Genomic DNA, 18,870 nt, shown 5'->3' with positions numbered 1-18,870 from the left:
CGCACAACAATTATTATTCTTCCTGCGCGCTATTGTGCGCCTTTGGTACATTCATATATACTTGAAGTTTTTATATTTTTGCTCATTGTGTGGCTGCGATCTTGAGATGATGAGATATGAAAGATAGTATCAAATTTTGAAAAGATAAACTTAAAAGATATCTGGAAAAATATTAAGTTATTCTACTTTAAGTAGATCGTTTAATTTACTTCAATCAAGTTCAACTTTGGAATGAAAAAAAATGAAATAAAGAACAAGTTTGATTTTAAATTGGTTAATATTTCTTTTCTTAGACTCCAATTATTCTGAAATTGACGAAAACATACATTTTGAAAGCAAAATAAATATTTTGGTCTGGCTTCTCAGTTGTAAAAAGCTGGCAGCCCTGCGGTGGAAAAAGAGAAAACCTCATTATTTAAGCAAATAAAAAATTGCCTCATTGATTCACAATAAGAGGGCACGCTGCACACAAAGAATAAATACACTTTGCTGGCTTGTGTTATTCACCCTACATATCTGAATGCCATTGTCGCAGCAGTCGCTAAATTACAGGGAGGAGAAGCGACCGAGGGGGTGAAACTCATTATTATGTCAGAACATGCTCCTCTCTAGCTCTTTTCAAATCCACTTTCAATGCTCCGTCGATGGTGGTAGAGATGAAAAATTATTATTATTTTTTATTCTTCCAAAATCAAGTCAAATGAGAGAAAAACTACAAAATTTGAAAAACGGCAACACCTCTGGCAAACAAGTTGCTAAAACGCGGGACCACAAGAGAGGGCCGCGCCGAGATGGGCCGCAAGCTAATTTGCACTTATCACAACAACAAAAATTAATCGCCAAAATCGCTAATTAATAATCGGACAAAATTATGAAATTTTTTCTCGAACATGAATTGGTAACAATTATTATAATACTTCTCCATTTCCATCTTTTTCTTAAAAAATCTTCGATATTGGTCTCCATATCAAATAAGGGGACACATGTGAGTGTGTATGTGAGATGTGATGGATGGAAATTGTTTTTCGCAGCGGCAAGTCCCGCCAGCGGCAGCACAAATGGCTGCTTATTTGACACATTCATATATTGCCAAGAAAAATAAGTCTTTGCGCGCTCTGCTTATGTAATGAGAAAAATTTTCCACCACCGGCAGAAGCGGAGAAAATTGCTTCTTTCAAACTTTTCTCTCTTGCTCGGTCGTCAACACACGTGTGTCTGAATTTTTTCTCGCAAGAAATTACAGCTCCTCTATTTTCAGCATAAAAATGCTCTCATGCTTGTGCGTTGTGTGTGTTGCATACATTATACATCCCTGCAGCGCGCGCTGACAAATCAGTTCCATTTGTGGAAAATTGGACTCGCGAAACTTTCTTTTCCAAATTGACGTGTGCGCTCGTGTAATTTATGCCAAACGAAAAACTGTCGAGCTACAAGGAAGGATGGATGTAGGCGTGAAAAATTGTCTAGAGGAGAAACATTTAAAAAAAATTTATTTATTTATTTATTCTCCATTCAGATACAAGATATATTTTTTACTGCCATTGTGCTCAGTATGAAAATTAATTTAAAATTCGAAATTAAGAAATTGAATAGTTCAGCATAAGAATGCAATTTAACAAATCATTCCAATTAGACAAATAAAAAATTATTTGCATTAAATTTAATCACGTGAAACGATTGTAATAAAAATCAAAAGAAAAAAGCTAAAAAATTAAAGTAAATAAGAATCAATTTTAATGTTACAATAATTGACGAAGAATAAATATAAATATATGAACTTATGTTATTAATAATACAGTAAGGAAAAAAATACATACACATATTATATAATTGATAATTTAGCACGTGTAAAAATTAGAGAGTCTTTAAACTAACTATTATTGAAATATAACATCAGTTTAACTTGGATCTGCTGTCGACAACCTGATTATGGGTCGCGCCGCGGAATTACATCCCCCCACACGGGGGTGCGCGACAATGCGTGCAATTTGGCTTCCATGACCCGCCGACAGTTTCGTGTACGTCTTTCTTGACACACAAGGGGCATTTGTTCGAGATTAGTCAGCCGAGAGCTCGATAATAAATGTGGTGCTGACGAACCCGGCAGCGCCCTCAGCTCGCTCATAATTATTTCCCTCATTGACTAAAATCGATAAAAAAAAAAATACTTGTTAAGGAGGTATTGTTTCTCCGCCTGTGGTTGCTGGAACTGCTTTCTCGGCGGCTTTTGCACGGGAAGGACGCGCCACAGATCGAGCGAGAAATTGAACTGCTTTTGAAGTGAGAGTGACAATTTTCCCAGCGGCAGGTCTCCCCGGCCTCGAGCCGGATGTTTCTCGATTTTCAATTGAAAATCCAGTTTTCAGATTTGCATGATGTCGATTGAATAAGTGAAATCTTGGCAGGTCATATAATTCACTCCTCGGATAAATAAATATCAATAATAATAATAATGAAGTCAAACAACTACTCGAAGTTTAATAGATTAAAGTTATAATATCATTAATTCAATGTTCAATGCCTACTGCTTTAAATCAAATTTTTGTGACATAAAATTTATAAAATAAAATAATAATAATAATAATAATAAGAAAAGAATAGCAAATTGAATATAATATGATAAAATATAGTAAAATTATTATATAATAAAATAATATAAATGAAATTGTAAATATGAAATGTTTTGAAATAAAGTCTTTAAAAAGAATAAAATTATATGTAGTTAAAATTTTTTGAATACGTACACACACGTACACAAATGTTTTAAAATTGCAAAAGTTTTCAAATGAAGGTTTATGAAGTTTTGTTTAATTATTTCCTCAAAATATAAAAAGAAATATACATATAAGCGACAATATATGAAATAACGTTGAGATGTATTATTTAATAAATTAAAGATTAGTAAAATTACTCATTTTTTGTTTAGCAAATACTTTAAAAATTTCTGTATAATATATCAAATTTTGAAGAACATTTGTACTAAAATTGTTGGACATAAATTATTTGCCTTGGCTTAAAATAATCAAACAAAAGTCAATACGAAGATAATTCGTTGGCGAAAATAAATGCGAAATGCAAATGTGCTTCTCATTTTCCTACCTCATCGAAGGCAGCATCTCGCGCCGGCCAAGGAAGCAGCACCGCGGGGGGATCTCTCTGCAACACACAAATGGTTTTCATTAGTAAAAAATATACTCGGTCGTGCTGCCCGGCGTGTATTATAATAGACGCGCCGCCGAGTAAGAAATAAATCAATTTTCTACCAATTTAAAATTGCTAATAAATCATGCGGTAATGAAATAGTGTGTGTTTGCCTCTTGCTACAAAACGGCTCCTAATGCAGAATGAAACGTGGACATGAGAGCAAAAAAAAAAAAATATTTCCGTGGGCCGCTAATGACTTTCTAGTTTGGCGTGTGGCGTGAAAATTTGTATTTTTTGAATTCAATAAGTCAAACAAACGTTTAAATACGAGAAGAGGGATTTTATTTGATAAAAAAAAACGTATGATAGTGTTAAATTTACAATTAATAAAAAATTGTGTAATTGTTATTTTCCTCTTGCTAATTAAACTGATCGCTATAAGAAATTAAAATCTGCAAAAATAGTGAATAACGCAGAGTAAATATTTTAAATTTTTAATTAACATCTCATTAGATTCTAATGACTTTATAGAGAGAAAAAAAATAGAAATAAAAAATAACCATTAAACAAAATCTTATTTGATTCTAGTTGAGGCAAATTTGCACTTGAGTAGGCCCAAGTCATCGCTTTTCTCTCGAGGGCCAGATTAATTTGAATGGCTTTGTTTGCCAACGAATGGTCAGTTCAGGACTGTTTGCCTCGCGGTTTCCAGATCCCAGCGGTGCATTTAGAGCCGGCGTGTTTGACTTTGGCATCCGTGATGATGATGCAAGGCTACCGCATTTCTAAAATAACAGGTGCCTTTCTTGTGCTCCTCGGCCCGGCAGCAGCTAAAGAGTAAAGAGCACAAACACAGACAGTAGTCGGTGGCGGCTGCTCGCTGATGACAAAAGCAAATGTTTGCACACTCGGCCGCCACTTAAATAATAGACCGAGCAGCGACGAGAGCCAAGCATCACGGATTCCTTTTCGGCTGCTGCTGGAAAATGCGCTCCGAGCAAAACAATTTATTTGGGACGTGCCGCAAATTTGTGGGATGTGTTTGCGTTCGCGTCACCACACAGACTGTACGCGAATTTTGCACACTGTCTCCACAATGACATCATGCGTAATGTGGACTTTCTTGTGTTTTTGGAACATGGTGATGCTGTAGACGAATTGAGGTTGAAGAAAATAAAAAAAAAATCATTATTTTAAATAAGAATAGGAAAATTTATGGTTAACTGTTCTAGTTTTAAAAACTAAGTTAACAAGAGGAATTTTCAAAATTATCCATTTCACTTCATACACATGTGTTGCAAATCAGCTTGTTTATTAAGAAAAAAATTGTCAATAAATTAAAAATATATTTTAATTTTCAACAAATTATACGAATTAATATTAAATAATATATTTTAGAGTCTGGTAAAGTATTTGTTTTGGTTATTTTTTTGGTAATTACTTTTAATTAAATTTATAAACATTTCTTTTCATCAATAATTCAATATGCAATTAAAGCAGAATAAACCAAATCTCCTTCGACACTTAGCAACACTTAGATTCTAAACAAAAAAGAGATTCAAGAGATGACTATTCTGGTTGAATTTTATGTTTAAAAAAATAAAGAACAATTTATAACACTAATTATAAAACAAAAATTAGGGAAATTAGGGCATTTTTTTTATTATATTGACATACAATTTTGAACAGATGGCACCAACATTATTTTCTGATCTTTTTCACATTTGTAATTCTGGAAGTGACGCAATTAATTTTAATATTCATCAACTCCTTTACCTCTCGAAAAAGGTGCTCACTTGATAAGCTTTTGGTTTAGCAGACACACACAAAAATGCTTTAATGTTTTGCATTTTAAATTGAAAAAATTTACCCATTCAAACTGATTTATAACTTTTTCTCAATTACTATAAATCGTTTCTAATAAAAATCAGATCAAAATTATTCTCAAACGAGAAAATTGCAACACAATTGACTGAAAATTTGCAAAAGGAAAAGCCATATTCACAATATTTTCCTTATTTCTAATTTGGGAAATGGCGCGCAAATTCTCCTCTGGTATAATTTGTGGTGGAGAGTTTTAGCGGCGTCGGGAGGAGAGAAAAAATGCACGGAGAGGCGGCAAGGTCCGTCCAGTGGCGGATAAAATCAATTTAATTTCGCAAGCAGGCGAATCATGCGCCGTGAGCAGCGCAGCGTCTCCTCGCTTTTATTTCTACCGTTATTGCCTCTGTCCGGCAGCAGCACCGCGCAACCACACCTGTCCTATCGATCCAGTTTCTTTCTTCTATATATTGTTGTTATTATTTCACGAGTTGCAGCTCCCGTGTGTGTGTGTGTATGTATTTTGTATGCCGCTGTTGCGGTCAAATAACCACACTTTATGTACATAAATTCTGGACGAGAGACTGTGTCGCATTCAGACACACTCACACGCGCGTACGGAGACGTATTCCTATTAAGGCAATACCAGTTGAACCACCACATGCGTGCACCGCGCTTTTTCGTTTCGCCCTTCATTTATTTTTGCAATATTGTAGTAACTGCTCTATTATCGCGCGCGATGATGATTGATTGGCCTGCACCTCTAATTTATGCCGCAAACCAGTATTTTGTGCCATTGCGTCTCAAAGCGAGACGCGCGAATTCATTTTCCGAGTATAGACAAGCTCTGCGTCAAGGCGACAAATTATTCTCACTCACTTTTCTCGCAGTTCAATTCATTTATTTTTCAAGTCTGTGAAAAATTCGGTCATTTTCTCAAAAGTTTTTGTGAGAAAAAAATCGTTCATATTATATTGACTGTTTCGAAATTACTAATTGTATAAATCATGTCTCTTTTAAAATGTATTTTCAGCTTTTTCTGTACTGTTTCTGTATAGTTTTTTTTGCTGTATTCATGACATGACTGTATCGAGTGGAGAATAAATAAATAAATAATAAATAAATATCAAAATGCTTTTCTATTGAATGAAAAGTTTCCCTTTTTCACAGTTCGTATGGCTATTGGTAAGTTAACATTAAATCATTTTTACCTCTGCTAATAAATAAACCAGTTTTAATTGAGAAAGAAAATTCGATTTTGACAAAAGGAATTGTGAATTGAAAACAAATAAACGGATGGGTGGGGTCTTTTTGTTTCCAAAGTATTAGCAAAATACCTGCGCCGGATTGTCTAAAAATTAATTTTCATTAAAAAAAATCTTTTCCAACAAATTTGATTTGAGTGAAGAAGTTGACACTCGAGGAGATGATTCGGGCTTTTCCTCGTTGCAAAAAAATTGTTTTTATTCAAGAGCCGTTTGTTTTTGAATGAAAACAATTTTTTTGCAACGAGGAAAAGCCCGAATCTTCATTTCCATAATAAAGGAAAGGTTTGATTTTTGTTCCATAGTTTTATTCCTCTGGAATAGAAACAAATAGATCTATTCTATTTATTTGCTTCGTTCAGTGATCATAAAAGAACATCAAGAAAACCCCATTTCTCACCTTACGATTATTTAACACATTTAGGCAAATTTTTCAAATTGAATCCAAAATTCTCCTACAATTTTCAATAGCAATACACCATGCATAATAATATTTTTGAAGCATTAAACTGCTAAAAAAATTCTTTCCTTCATTGTAATACTTGACGCAATATTTCATAGCGGTAAAACATTACTTTAATTCATAGAAAAAACGTGCACTTAGTGGTTAAATGTTTTATCTTGTACTTTTTCACATTCACTTAGCCGGTTACTTTTTTCCATTCATCACACTGCATGGCTATTGGGAATACACATGAATAAAACCGCAGAGCGACGTGACGCTCTCGGCCAGTGGGCCGCCGCCGCCGCTTTTAGCCTTTTTAACCTTTCAAACAAACCATAAGAGACCGTTCAATTAATTTATCTTGCGCACGAAGCCTCCTTTCGATAAATTATTTATACACGTGTATATGCAGCCGAGTTAAAGCTTCTTTCTTTGAATTAATAACCATCCAAATTAAAACAACTGCTTTTTAAGAATGTGTACTAATTTAGCCAAAATGCTGTTCTTTTTAAATTCGTCCACCTGCAATTATAATTACACAGCGTTATAATTAAAGCCGCGATCCTTGTTAGTTCGGGAGAGAGATCACCTTCTAGCGATAATTTTTAGAAAAAAAGAAACATGCCGCACCTGCAGCGGTTTAAGTGTTATTCCAAATGAATACATTAGCAAATATCCAAGTTGTTTCTTTTGTGTCGCGGGCATAATTTCCTGCATTGTTTGTATCGCCGAGAGGATCAACAAGAAAAAGCTGCAGATTGAGAGTCAGGTGCTAAAAGGGCGTCACCGTCCACAAGTGTAATCGTTTGATTGCTGCGCGAAAATCCACATTGTGTTCGCACGCTTCATTTGAAAACGCGCTGCTCTAGGATTATATAATTAAGGAGAGTGCAATTTCATCACACTTCATATATTTTATGTATAAATAAAGAAAAAAGAAAGAGCAGCTTTCACATTTTTCTGCCGCTATGGATTTTTCTGGCTTAATGTTGCGGATTATAATACGTGCAATTATTTCTGCTGAGAGATCGAGCGACTAGAAAAGGAATGTTGGAGTGACGGAGCGCTTGCGTCCAACCCATTTACGTGTCATTTATCAATGCGAGCGAGTTTTAAGGAAATGAAAAAAGCGTTGTCTTTATAATTGTTAAAGGAAAAATCATCCCGTCTCGTTACGTTTTTATCGGACCGATTATTCTTGTCACAAAATGCTCTTTTGACAAAAGCCGCCGGGATTAATCAAATAAGGAAAATAATGCGCCTGGTTTCCTTTCGGTGCTTTTTTGAATACTAATTTATGGCGAGTTTTCTTCGTACACATGATGGAATGGCGCCCGTTGGTGACATTCTTGGCCAGCTTCTTTTGATTAAAATAATCAGTCGTCCAGATTACACAAGACGAGTCATCTCAAATGAGTTGAAAAGAAAACGGGGATTTGTCAACGCTCTGCTGGATTTATCTCCGAAATGCAGTTTGTTATTTTTCTATCTGGTGACGAAATTTACAAATAATTCAACGCTGAAGCAAAATAAAATTTAAAATTTAAGAGAGGCCCTGCTTTTAATTTTTATTATACAATTTTAATTTTATTGCAAAATATGAAACGAAATTTGAAATAAATCCTTCAATTCCACATTTTATTGCTGCCATTTGGAGGCTTTAATCCAATATAAAGCATCATCACGACCAGCGTCTGCCGTGATTTACATTCGCAATTTCGGGAACGGCCGCGGCGAGAATTCGCTTTGGCAAATGCGAACGGCCCGCCACGCGATAAATCTGCGCCGCAACAAAAGGAATCGCACGTAAGCGGAAGAGTTACGACGCAGCCGCGTAGAGAATTTTTTAATTTCTTTATAATCTGCGGAGATTTATTTCTCTTTTTGTTGTGTGGAGAGAGAGGAAAAGCACTTTGGAGAGGATCTGCGAGTGGACAAGTGAAAAAGAGAAGAACAGGGAAATAAATACAAGGCGCAAAAGGGACATTACAATATTGTGTGTGATTTAGTCGCGCAGTCACACCTTATTGTTGTGTTCTCATCCGTGTGGGACGCAGAACTGAATTTCTAATTAAACGATGAGACCAAGCTTTTGCCTTGGTTTGTGGATTTTAGTTACGTACGGTATGGAATTTATACATTTGCCCAAGTAAAAGCAAATTGATTGATGAATTAAATATTAATAAAGTAAATATTGTTTTCTTTCATTACTTTTTCCATTCCATTTTATGGCTGCTAAAGATATGAGAATAGTGCGAAACGAACAAATTATTTATTTGGAATGAGGATTTATTAAATTACATGTGGCCGTGAATAAAATTACTATATAATTACTTTCGGATCTCTCGCGTAAAATTTCGGAAAAAAAATACTTTCTCGACGGATTCGGACATGGTTTTTCGATATAACTTTCACTTCGGGAGCTTTTTCCGCTGGCTCCCGCACCCGCCGAGATACGGGCGATAAGGTCCGTTTTTCGCCCGTTCTCCCATAAGGGGGGTTTTTCCGCGCTAGCCCCGCGTGGGTCGCGCCTAGGAGGGTGTTCTCGGTGCCGAACGACGCGGAAAAAATCGGCGCGTCCGAAAAAATTGCCGCACACCCCCGAATTTTCGCTCCTTCGCCGACTTTTCGGCCGAAAACCGCGATTTTCGGGTTTTTCGGGAAATTTATAAAAACCGTGCGTGCGATCGGAACCAAAATTTGACACGACCTGGGCGAATCGGTCCTCTATCGATTGCCGAAATAAAAAAAACTTCGCGTCGTGCCGATTTTCGGCAATTCGCCGAAAAGTCGGCCGACTTAATTTTTCGGCCGTTTCGACGACGGATTCGGATTCCTCGGGTCCGAATTAGTCGGGGACGCGAGCCGATTCGCGATCCGTGACCGGCTTCGTAACGAAAAAAATCGCCGAAAGTTCGGGCCGAATTTGAGGCGGTTCGGTCGCCGCCGAATAACTCCGGAACGCCGCGTCCCGCGAAGACGCCGCGGGCACCGTCGGACGGAACAAGAAATTTGTCGATTTAACGGGGTCGCGATCGCCGATTCGGCCGTCCCTACCAATTTAATTCGCGTGCCGAAAAAAGGGCAAAAATCGCCCATTTTTCGCCTTCCGTCGGCCCTGGAAAGAAAACGGGGAATTTTCAGAGAGACATATTTGGGTTTTGGCCCCGAAATTCGGTCTTCTTTCGAAAAGAAATGTTAAAATCCAATTTCGGAGATACCATTTTCGGCAAATCGGCCGAAAGTTCGGCGACCTCCGAATTCGGCAATTTGAACGTCGCATTCGGTTAGATCGGGTCGCAATCGGTCCCTGGCCAAATTTTTAGCGAAATATTCGCCATCGCCGACGAGCAATAATTCGCCAAAGTCGGACGACGTTCGCGGTCGGAGCCCCGTAACTATTCAACGGTCGGTGCCACGGCGTCGACCTGGGCACCGTTCGACGCGGAATAATTGGGCGCATCTTTCCTGCGAATTTCAGATTTTTCCATCGACCCCCGCGCCCGCCAGGTCGAATCGGCACTTTTTCGCCTAAATGCCTACTTTTTTCCTACAAGTTCAATTTTCTTTAAATTCACATATGTTACTTCTTTTGTGGTCCTTACTATTTTGAGAAACTTTTATAATTTTTGAATGTACAGTTTTTCGGCAATTCGGCCGAAAATTCGGCCGACTCGGAATTCGGCATTTTTTATGACGGATTCGAGTTTCCCGGATCGCCATTGGTCTAGGATTAAAATTTCAGCTAATTATTCGCCATAGCCGACGCGCGGCGGCCGATCGAAGTTTTGCCCAATTGTCGTTTTTCGGTGGGCGACCCTTAATACACGCTTACCAGGGCAAACCAAAATTATGCCGCCCTCGGCATCGTAAACTAGACCCTTTTTGGCAACTTTCCTGAGATTTAATCGAAAATCGTTGCATAAATTCTATTTTTAATTCTCGGCCGAAAATCAAATTTCACAAAAACAGCCAAAAAACCACGTTTTTCGGCGGTCGACGGCGAATAACTTCTTACCAGGGCAAATCACTTTTTTGCCGCCGACGGCATCGTCAACTAGACCGTTTTTGCTAACTTTCCTGAGATTTTTTCAAAAATCGTTGCATAAATCTAATTTTAAAGTTCATTTGAAAATAATTTTTGTCCCGACTTTCGCTCACATTCCACTCGCAGCACATATTATTCCGTGTAATTTCCTACACTCTCTGTGAGCCGCGGTGGCCCGGTCGGTTAGTGCGGCATCGCGCTCTGGACCCGCGTTCGCTCCCCGCTGCAGGAAATTTTAGCAATTACTTTTTTTTTATCGCCAAATGGCCCGCCGATCCACGATCAACTTTCGGCGCCACCCTAAAATGGGCAACCACGTGGTTTTTGGCAGTTCAACTCGATTTATTCGTATTAATTTGCATTTCAATTGGTTTTATTGGTCCTAGGGGCTGCTTTCGATGTTGCACCCCCTTTAACCCTTTCCAACTTTCCCTGCGCTCGGCAGGTTCGTACTTTTCCCGCCAGGGGGTTTGTAAATGGCACTTTGGCGTCTACGGACTATTTTGACTTACAATTTTTTCCAATTTTTACCACTCTTTCAAAATCTATGCTAGCTCCCTGCAGTGGATCATTGCATGTTTGCCAGTGTTTTCGATGCCGCTTTCCACATTCGCTGGGGGGCACGTTCGCTTGAAAGAGGGCGCAGGTTCGCATGGGTGGCCAAATTCGCATGGGGTTGCTGTTTCGCGTGAGGGCCCAGGTTCGCATGCGGGGGCAGGTTCGCATGAGGGGGGGGCAGGTTCGCATCGGGGGCCAGGTTCGCATGGGCAGCAGGTTTGCGTGGGGGGCCAGGATCGCAAGCCACACATTCAAGTATCCACGTTTTGCTAAAATAAGTTCGCGGCGGGCAGGTTCGCTTGAAAGAGGGCAGGTTCGCATGGGTGGCCAAATTCGCATGGGGTTGCTGTTTCGCATGAGGGCCCAGGTTCGCAAGCGGGGGCAGGTTCGCATCGGGGGGCAGGTTCGCATCGGGGGCCAGGTTCGCATGGGGAGCAGGTTTGCGTGGGGGGGCCAGGATCGCAAGCCACACGTTCCAGTATCCACGTTTTGCTAAAATAAGTTCGCGGCGGGCAGGTTCGCTTGAAAGAGGGCAGGTTCGCATGGGGTTGCTGTTTCGCGTGAGGGCCCAGGTTCGCATGCGGGGGCAGGTTCGCATGAGGGGGGGGGGGAGGTTCGCATCGGGGGCCAGGTTCGCATGGGCAGCAGGTTTGCGTGGGGGGCCAGGATCGCAAGCCACACGTTCCAGTATCCAAGTTTTGCTTAAATAAGTTCGCGGTGGGCAGGTTCGCAAAACAAACATTCAGGGGGGTTGGGTGTGGTTTCCGCTATCACACGTTCGGGGGGGGGGGGGGGGGGCAGGTTCGTTAAAAACCCGTTCGAAGTGCAGCTTCCTCAAACACACGTTGAAGAGGCAGTTTCGCAAAGCACACGTTCGCTAAAAAACGCGATGGCGGGGACCAGGTTCGCAAAACGGGGGTGCTGGTTCGCAAAACACTCATTCCGGGGAGGGGGGGGGGGGGAAGTTTCCCTAAACACACGTTCTGGGGGCCAGGTTAACAACACTACACGTTCGGCGAGCCACGTTCGCACAAAATACTTTCGCCGATCGTCGGCCGCGCCCTCCGCTGAGACCCGCGCGGTCGAACGTCACAGGGGGCACGTTCGCGGGGGGCACGTTCGCTAGGGCGGGGCGATCCGAGGGGCGGGGCGTAGCGAGGAGTGGGGCGCTCGGATGACCGCGCCCGCCGCTTAAAGACTAATGACGCGCGCGACCGACGTGTTAAAGTGTCGCTCCGCTTTCGGCGGTTCGGACGGCGACTTTCCCGTCGGACGGTGCCCGCGCGTCGGACCACGCTTTTCCCTTGTCCTAATATAATAATAATAATAGGATGAAACTGCAAAAAAATTATGTCGAAATACTCAATTGCTTAGCTATTTGACATTAAAAAAAATTAAAATTGATTTCAATTTAAAATATTATACTATAAATAATAATATTTATCAAATAATAAATAAATTAAATGAAAGCAAAAATTAGCATTTATTTTACTTAAACATAAATAATATAATTTAATAAAATAATTTAAAACCATTTCCTTAAAATTTTTAATTGCAAGAGTCAACATCAACAACCCGAAAGATCCATGCTTCAGATGGAAAATCAAAAAGCTATTGTGATCGTGTTCGAAGTCACAAGTCCAAGCAATAATCATAACGATATAACCTGTCATTATTTAATATGTCGTAAACCAAGCTGACTTATGCGGCGTGCGCTTTGTTTTATGGCACAAAAAGGGCTGCACCGCATTGTTCCTCACCTCTTCAATTTCCATAAACACGCACCGCCGACCGGCGATCTTTTTCATAAAATTCATAAAACATTGCCGGGCGTGTAATAAATTGTGTAAATTACGAGCCACGCGCATCTGAATCACAAACAATTCTCACCAGCGAGTGGTCGTCACACTCATTTTGCCGCGCCGCTTTTTTATTATTATTTTTTCGGTCATTGTTTTTCAGCGCGCAGATACAAGGTAATAAATACATCATGAGCAAAAGGCTCGGGTGTTATTACACATTATTTTTGTACTTGTTAGCGCGAACACGTAAGTTTGCCCAATTTCGTTGCGCAAAATTATGGAAAAAAATTGGCAAGTTATAATTTTTCATCTTCTCTTAAAATATAAAGAGAGGTTCGTTTGGGGAAAAAATTCAAAATTAATCTTTAAAGAAAGCTGAAAATTAAACACAAATTAAGCAGCACCAGGTGCCATTTTAAACCCGGGCTGTGATTTTCAAACCCGTTTGCATTATAAAAGGTGGGTTCCCTGCGCATTTTAAAACACGTGTTCTGATAACTTAAAAACGGCCAGCAAACACCGGGGAGTGGGTTTGGCCGCACACAATAATAATAACTTGACCAGCATTTCAGCGACCTGGCCAGTTAAATGTATAAAGTTTCCCAGCATATTTTTTTTTTCACTTTGCATCTTCTGGTCGTAATTAACAAGCTACGCCCCAGGACGGGGCCACGGGGGGTAGAAATCGCGATCTCTCTGTCTCTCTATTTGTCCGTTCGCGGGCCCGAAAAAGGGCTAATTTACGAGCAGACGTGATAATGATGTTTGTCGATTGCGCATTGTTGTTCTGCCCGACGACGGCCATAAAGTAAGTGCAAGATCTTTGCGTGCAGCGTTGAAAAAATTTTCCTCCTGCTGGGGCTCGCCACTTGTAAGTGGAGAAAAATTATAAATAAAAATCCCTTTTGAAGCTTCTGCATAAATCCGCCGATTATTATTATTCCTATGACGTAAATGCGAAATTCGTTTCTGAAATTTCTCACTCAGGGCGATGAGGGAGTCTCGGAAATTTTTGCACGAACGCACGCGAGAGATAAATGTGGAGCTAACGAGTGAAATAATCACGAGTCTCTCGCGTCGGCAGGGAAAAAGTGCAAACAATACGGCGTGCCAGATATAAATATGAGTAATTGTCGATACATTTAGCCGGCAATGGTGTTATATTTCAACGGCCGAGAGAATTTATATAATAAAATATATATTCCCGCCGAGCCATACAACGAGTCCTAATCTTGTAATCAAGCATCATGAACCCAGCGCCTTGAATAATAAATCTATTTTTTGTGTTCGCCAAGTAGGAGAACAAAACGTTCTCCTCTTTCTTTCCGTCCTTTGGAGCGGCGGCGGCGGCGTCGAAAATAGTTGTCGGTAATCAGATTTCACGACCATGAGCTAGAGAAAGGGTGAATACAATGACGATAAAAGTCTCTTGCGCCGTGTAATTTATAAATCCGCGGCTGTTATTATTATTTATAGGCCGCGTGCTAACAATGAGAGGAGAGCAGGAGATTCGTAATCGCCGACCGACGCGATCCTCAGGTGCGCGCGGCGAGTACAATGCGTTTTTCTCTTGAATTACAAAATGCTGCTGATATCAAACCAGCGCACCGGGCACTTATCAAACAGGCTGCGGGTTCACCCGATTAAATCTTCTCAGGGTGCTGCTGTTCTGAATAAAAGACGGGAGATTTGCTTCATCAGAAATATTACTATTAAGCTTATCAAAATCTTACGAAAAAATTATCATGAACTGAAATCCGATTTGGTTATTGGGGATACTAACAATTGACTAAATCAAGTGTATTGAAGTTGCTAAAAAATCTTACAAAAAATGGCAATTTGAAACGCAAAACCACAATGTACAAATATTTTTAGTTATAATATTTAAAATTTAACTTAAACAAAATATCATATTTTGTTAGACTTTTATGAAATAATTAATTGTTTGCTAGATTTTTAAATTTTAAATTTAAATTATTATTTAACTTTTAATAAAATTGATCTTTTTAATACACAATTTTGGTGCTTCAATAATCAACTTTCAAGACTAAATTTTTTCAGTATATATAGGTTGAATGATACGCACCCAAAACCAGAATTGAATTGAAGATTTAATTTCTTATGAGCAGCTACTAGGAAAATTTCATCATTATATAATTTTTCCAAAATTATGAACTAATTTAATTTTAATTTAAAAAAATAAATTAATTTAGGAGTAATAGGATGATAAATTTAATTTTACATGGAAAATAACATTTAAAAAACTTTTCCAACATCTTTCCCTCATTTTAATTGCTGAAAATCACGTGCACATAATCGTGCAGCATTTGAAACTTTATATGAAAGTGCAGAAATAGAGGCAATTAATAACAATGTTGCACATTAATAGTCAGTCCGCAATCAGATCTAAGCATATAATAGAATTGATTTTCCGAGGTCTCTCTCACGTGTTTTACTGTCCGGCGTGTGATGTACGTATTTCAATGCACACACGCTGAATGAGAAATGAACAAGAGCGCAATCGACGAGCAAGCAATATGCTCTCGAGTGGCGGCTAACAAGCCTTTGGGTTGGGCCACTATGCAATTGTACTTTTCTTATTGACACCGTAATTTATTGTGGACGACAGGCATAAATCTCCCGCGGGAGCAGCGATGGACTGCGAAAGCTCTCTCGATACTTTTGTTATAAATAAATGAGACTCTTATTGTTCCAGCTAGGACAGCTTGTGGAATTTCCTTATCGGGCGTGATTGGCCACGCAAAATATGCAAATCAGATTAAATAAAAGCCATAGTCCCTTATTATCGACCTTTGTTATATATCCGCTCATTTCCTGACTCTCGCCTAATTAATTAAGAGAGAATAAACGGAGAGCGTTAGCCTTTGCCGCGAAGAGACCCGTTTCGCAATTGGAGAGACAATGGCCGAAAAGTATATAATTACCGCGGCTTCTAGAGAAAACAGGTCTCATGTCGCCCAAAAATGGGCCCGCGAGATGAAATTAAAGTAATACGCACATCGCGTCCGCGGTTGTAACCTGCACCGTTAGAAAATAAGGCAATGTAGAAAGAAAAATATATCGCGCGCGTCACTCAAACAACCTCTCGATGGCTACCTTGTGTTTTTGCCTCACTTAAAAACAGGTTAATTTCATCTCTCTCCGCTCGACCGAGGAGAAGAATTAAAAATGGCTTTTAATATTCAGATGCACGAGAGATATCATACATATATATTTTTTTTTCTCTTTACACACCCCACAAAATGTATTCGTATAAAACTTTCACACAAACGCTTTGCGGACAGAAATAAAAAAATCTTTGGTGTTTCGTCTTACAACTGTTTCGGTTTGGTTTCACATCATCCAACAAGACGCGGTGTCGACACTTCTTTGATCATTACGGTGGACCAATTTATATGTAAAAATACATATTATGTTATTTTGCTGCTTCGCACAAAAGCCATTCGTGGCGAGACGCTGCTGTAAATTTATCTGAATAATATTCTAATGTGGTGCGGCGTTCGACAAGAAAGAAACCAGATCCCTCTTTGACTTGGACTGCGGCTTCGTTTCCTTGTTGGTTTCGGTTTGTTTCATCACAAAACGCACTACAAATTAATTCTCTTCGTGTCATTAGATGAGAGAATAATAATAGTGTTTTTAAATAATTAATTAAAAATTCATATTGTTAAAAATATTCAGCGTTTATCGTTTGCATGACTAGAGTCAATTTTGTTGAGAAGAGCAGAAAAAAATCAATTTGCACCAAAATGATGACCAAATGACCACACCCCTTTAACGGATTTTCCGGTTAGCCAAATTCTAAAGGTTTTGCTGTGCCGTTTTGAAACTATATTACTCCTCACTAAATAAACCAGAAAAAAATTAAAAAAATGTGCTCCAAATTCTGATTGGTATCCCCATTAAGTACAACTAACTAATAATTTAGAAGAAAAAAAGCAAGGATTATTATCTTTGGTAAACGGGGCAAAAACTGGCAGCTGAGGCTAACTAAAATCCCGGTCTCTTGACGCTGCTTCGGACACGTCTTCTTGTATTTGCCTCTCAGCAAAACGTCTTTTTATTTATAAATAAGTAAAAAAAAGTCTGCAACAAATCATGATTTGCAGCGAAATAATTGGGCAGCTCGTTGGTCGGCGGAGGGTCCCGGAGCGCGCGGCCCAACAATGAGATTCTCAAGATGCGTCTACTTTATAGACAACCACGCCCACGTGTGATACCCTTGCCCCGGGGCAACAGCCTACTGTTCGCATCGCGCACAGCTTGGCTCCTGCGTCTTTTATTATTATTAACATTATCGTCTCACTCACAAAAATGGACCAGTTTTCTTTCTCGCTCAAAAGCGAGGAAGCCCGACTGCGAGACTGCTGCGCTGAGAAAAGGCGCACAAATGAGAATGAGAGAAGCGGCGCGGTTTATTGCTCAATATTTTACAGTTGTTATTTCCACTATAAAGTTACAGAATTAATGCATATCAGGGCGTTCCGACCGCGCTCTAAAATATTATTGTGTCGTAAATATCGGCCTTATCTCTTCTAATTGATGCATCAAATCGGATTTATTCTTATTTTTTAATGAACCTTAATTCAACTTGGTAAAAAGATCTTGCCGCAAATTCTTGAACACTGGACACGGCCTCGTGATTTGAAGATGCTGCGAAGGAAGAATTTTGCATCTCATTATTCGCATCCGAGCTGAGTGGAATTTTATAATAATAAAATGCAAATTGCTAGACGCGTCGCGGTCACCATATTGCTTTGCATTTAAATTGGTCAACGGCTTCTGTCCAAATGTATTTTCTAAAATTAATTATTTATTTGGCAAAAAAGGAATAAATTTATAAAAAAAAAATTAAAAACTTATATAAATTATATCTTGGTAAAAATTCTTTTTGGTCCATTTGTATTTTAATAGATCTCCTATTCCATTTTTTTTCTTTTGAAATAAAAATAATGGCTAGATATAAATAAATCAAATGAAAGTACATTATATCAATTTCTCTCTCTTGAAGTGCAGTGCAATTTAATTTTTTGTCGGCAGTGTACGGTTTTAAATCTTAACGAGCTTTTAAGCGTACATTCGTCAGACAGCAAAAATTCGTACCGGACTACTCGTATATATACAAGTTATTATTAAATGATGCGTCGCGGACCGCAGGTGATGGGATTTTGATTAGCACCGTAAAAATCCACCTGTGCAATTGAAATTCACGCCCGAGGATTCGCCGCGCAGATAACCGATCAATATTAGCTAAGCACCGCGGCAAGTTTATGACTTCGCACAGAGAGGAAATGCTGTGGAATATCAATCAAACGCGCATCATTATTATATTGAACTCGGCCAGAGCCTAAAGCCGTTGTTTTTCTAGGCTATGCAGCGAAAAGGGCAGTCGGACGAGAGAAAAAAATGCCTGTCTTGGAGTGCCACGAGTGTACAGAAGAAATAGCATTATAAAAAAGAGAGAAACAAAACCGGTATCTTTTTCTCTCTCGCGCGCTCTCCGGCTGCTTGTCCGGTGGAGAGAGATTGAAATTGTGTGAGTGAGTAGAAAGAAAGAAAGAAGAAGCGAGCTGGAGAGATAAAGGCCAATGGCCAAAGTGGCCTTTAGAAGACCTTGCATAACAATGAAAGCAACAAGTGTTGGTTGCGTGAGAAGCAGAGGAGAGACGCATGCATCTTTCTCTTCTATTCTTTCCTTTCCGAATAAATAAATATTAAATTAAATATTTTTGTTCCAGCCGCGGTAATAGGGCGCCCGTGATAGAT

General features: G+C 39.2%; 1 protein-coding gene across 4 annotated transcripts in view; it reads right to left on the bottom strand.

Annotated features, from left to right (window-relative positions):
- The window catches only part of LOC132199477 (transcription factor Sox-13-like), a 199,879-nt gene that overhangs the window by 168,748 nt on the left and 12,261 nt on the right, over positions 1-18,870 (bottom strand). For all 4 annotated transcript variants that reach the window (XM_059624214.1, XM_059624218.1, XM_059624219.1 and 1 more), the window contains exon 2: positions 3,100-3,156. The gene's annotated coding sequence lies outside the window, so the exon portion shown is untranslated. The remainder of the gene's footprint in view (positions 1-3,099; positions 3,157-18,870) is intronic.

Source organism: Neocloeon triangulifer, unplaced genomic scaffold (assembly GCF_031216515.1).
Source record: "Neocloeon triangulifer isolate White Clay Creek 2 clone unplaced genomic scaffold, ASM3121651v1 ptg000014l, whole genome shotgun sequence".
NCBI classification, from domain to species: Eukaryota; Metazoa; Arthropoda; class Insecta; order Ephemeroptera; family Baetidae; genus Neocloeon; species Neocloeon triangulifer.
The sequence above is the reverse complement of the archived record's forward strand: the minus strand, read 5'-3'. Positions and strand labels throughout refer to the sequence as shown.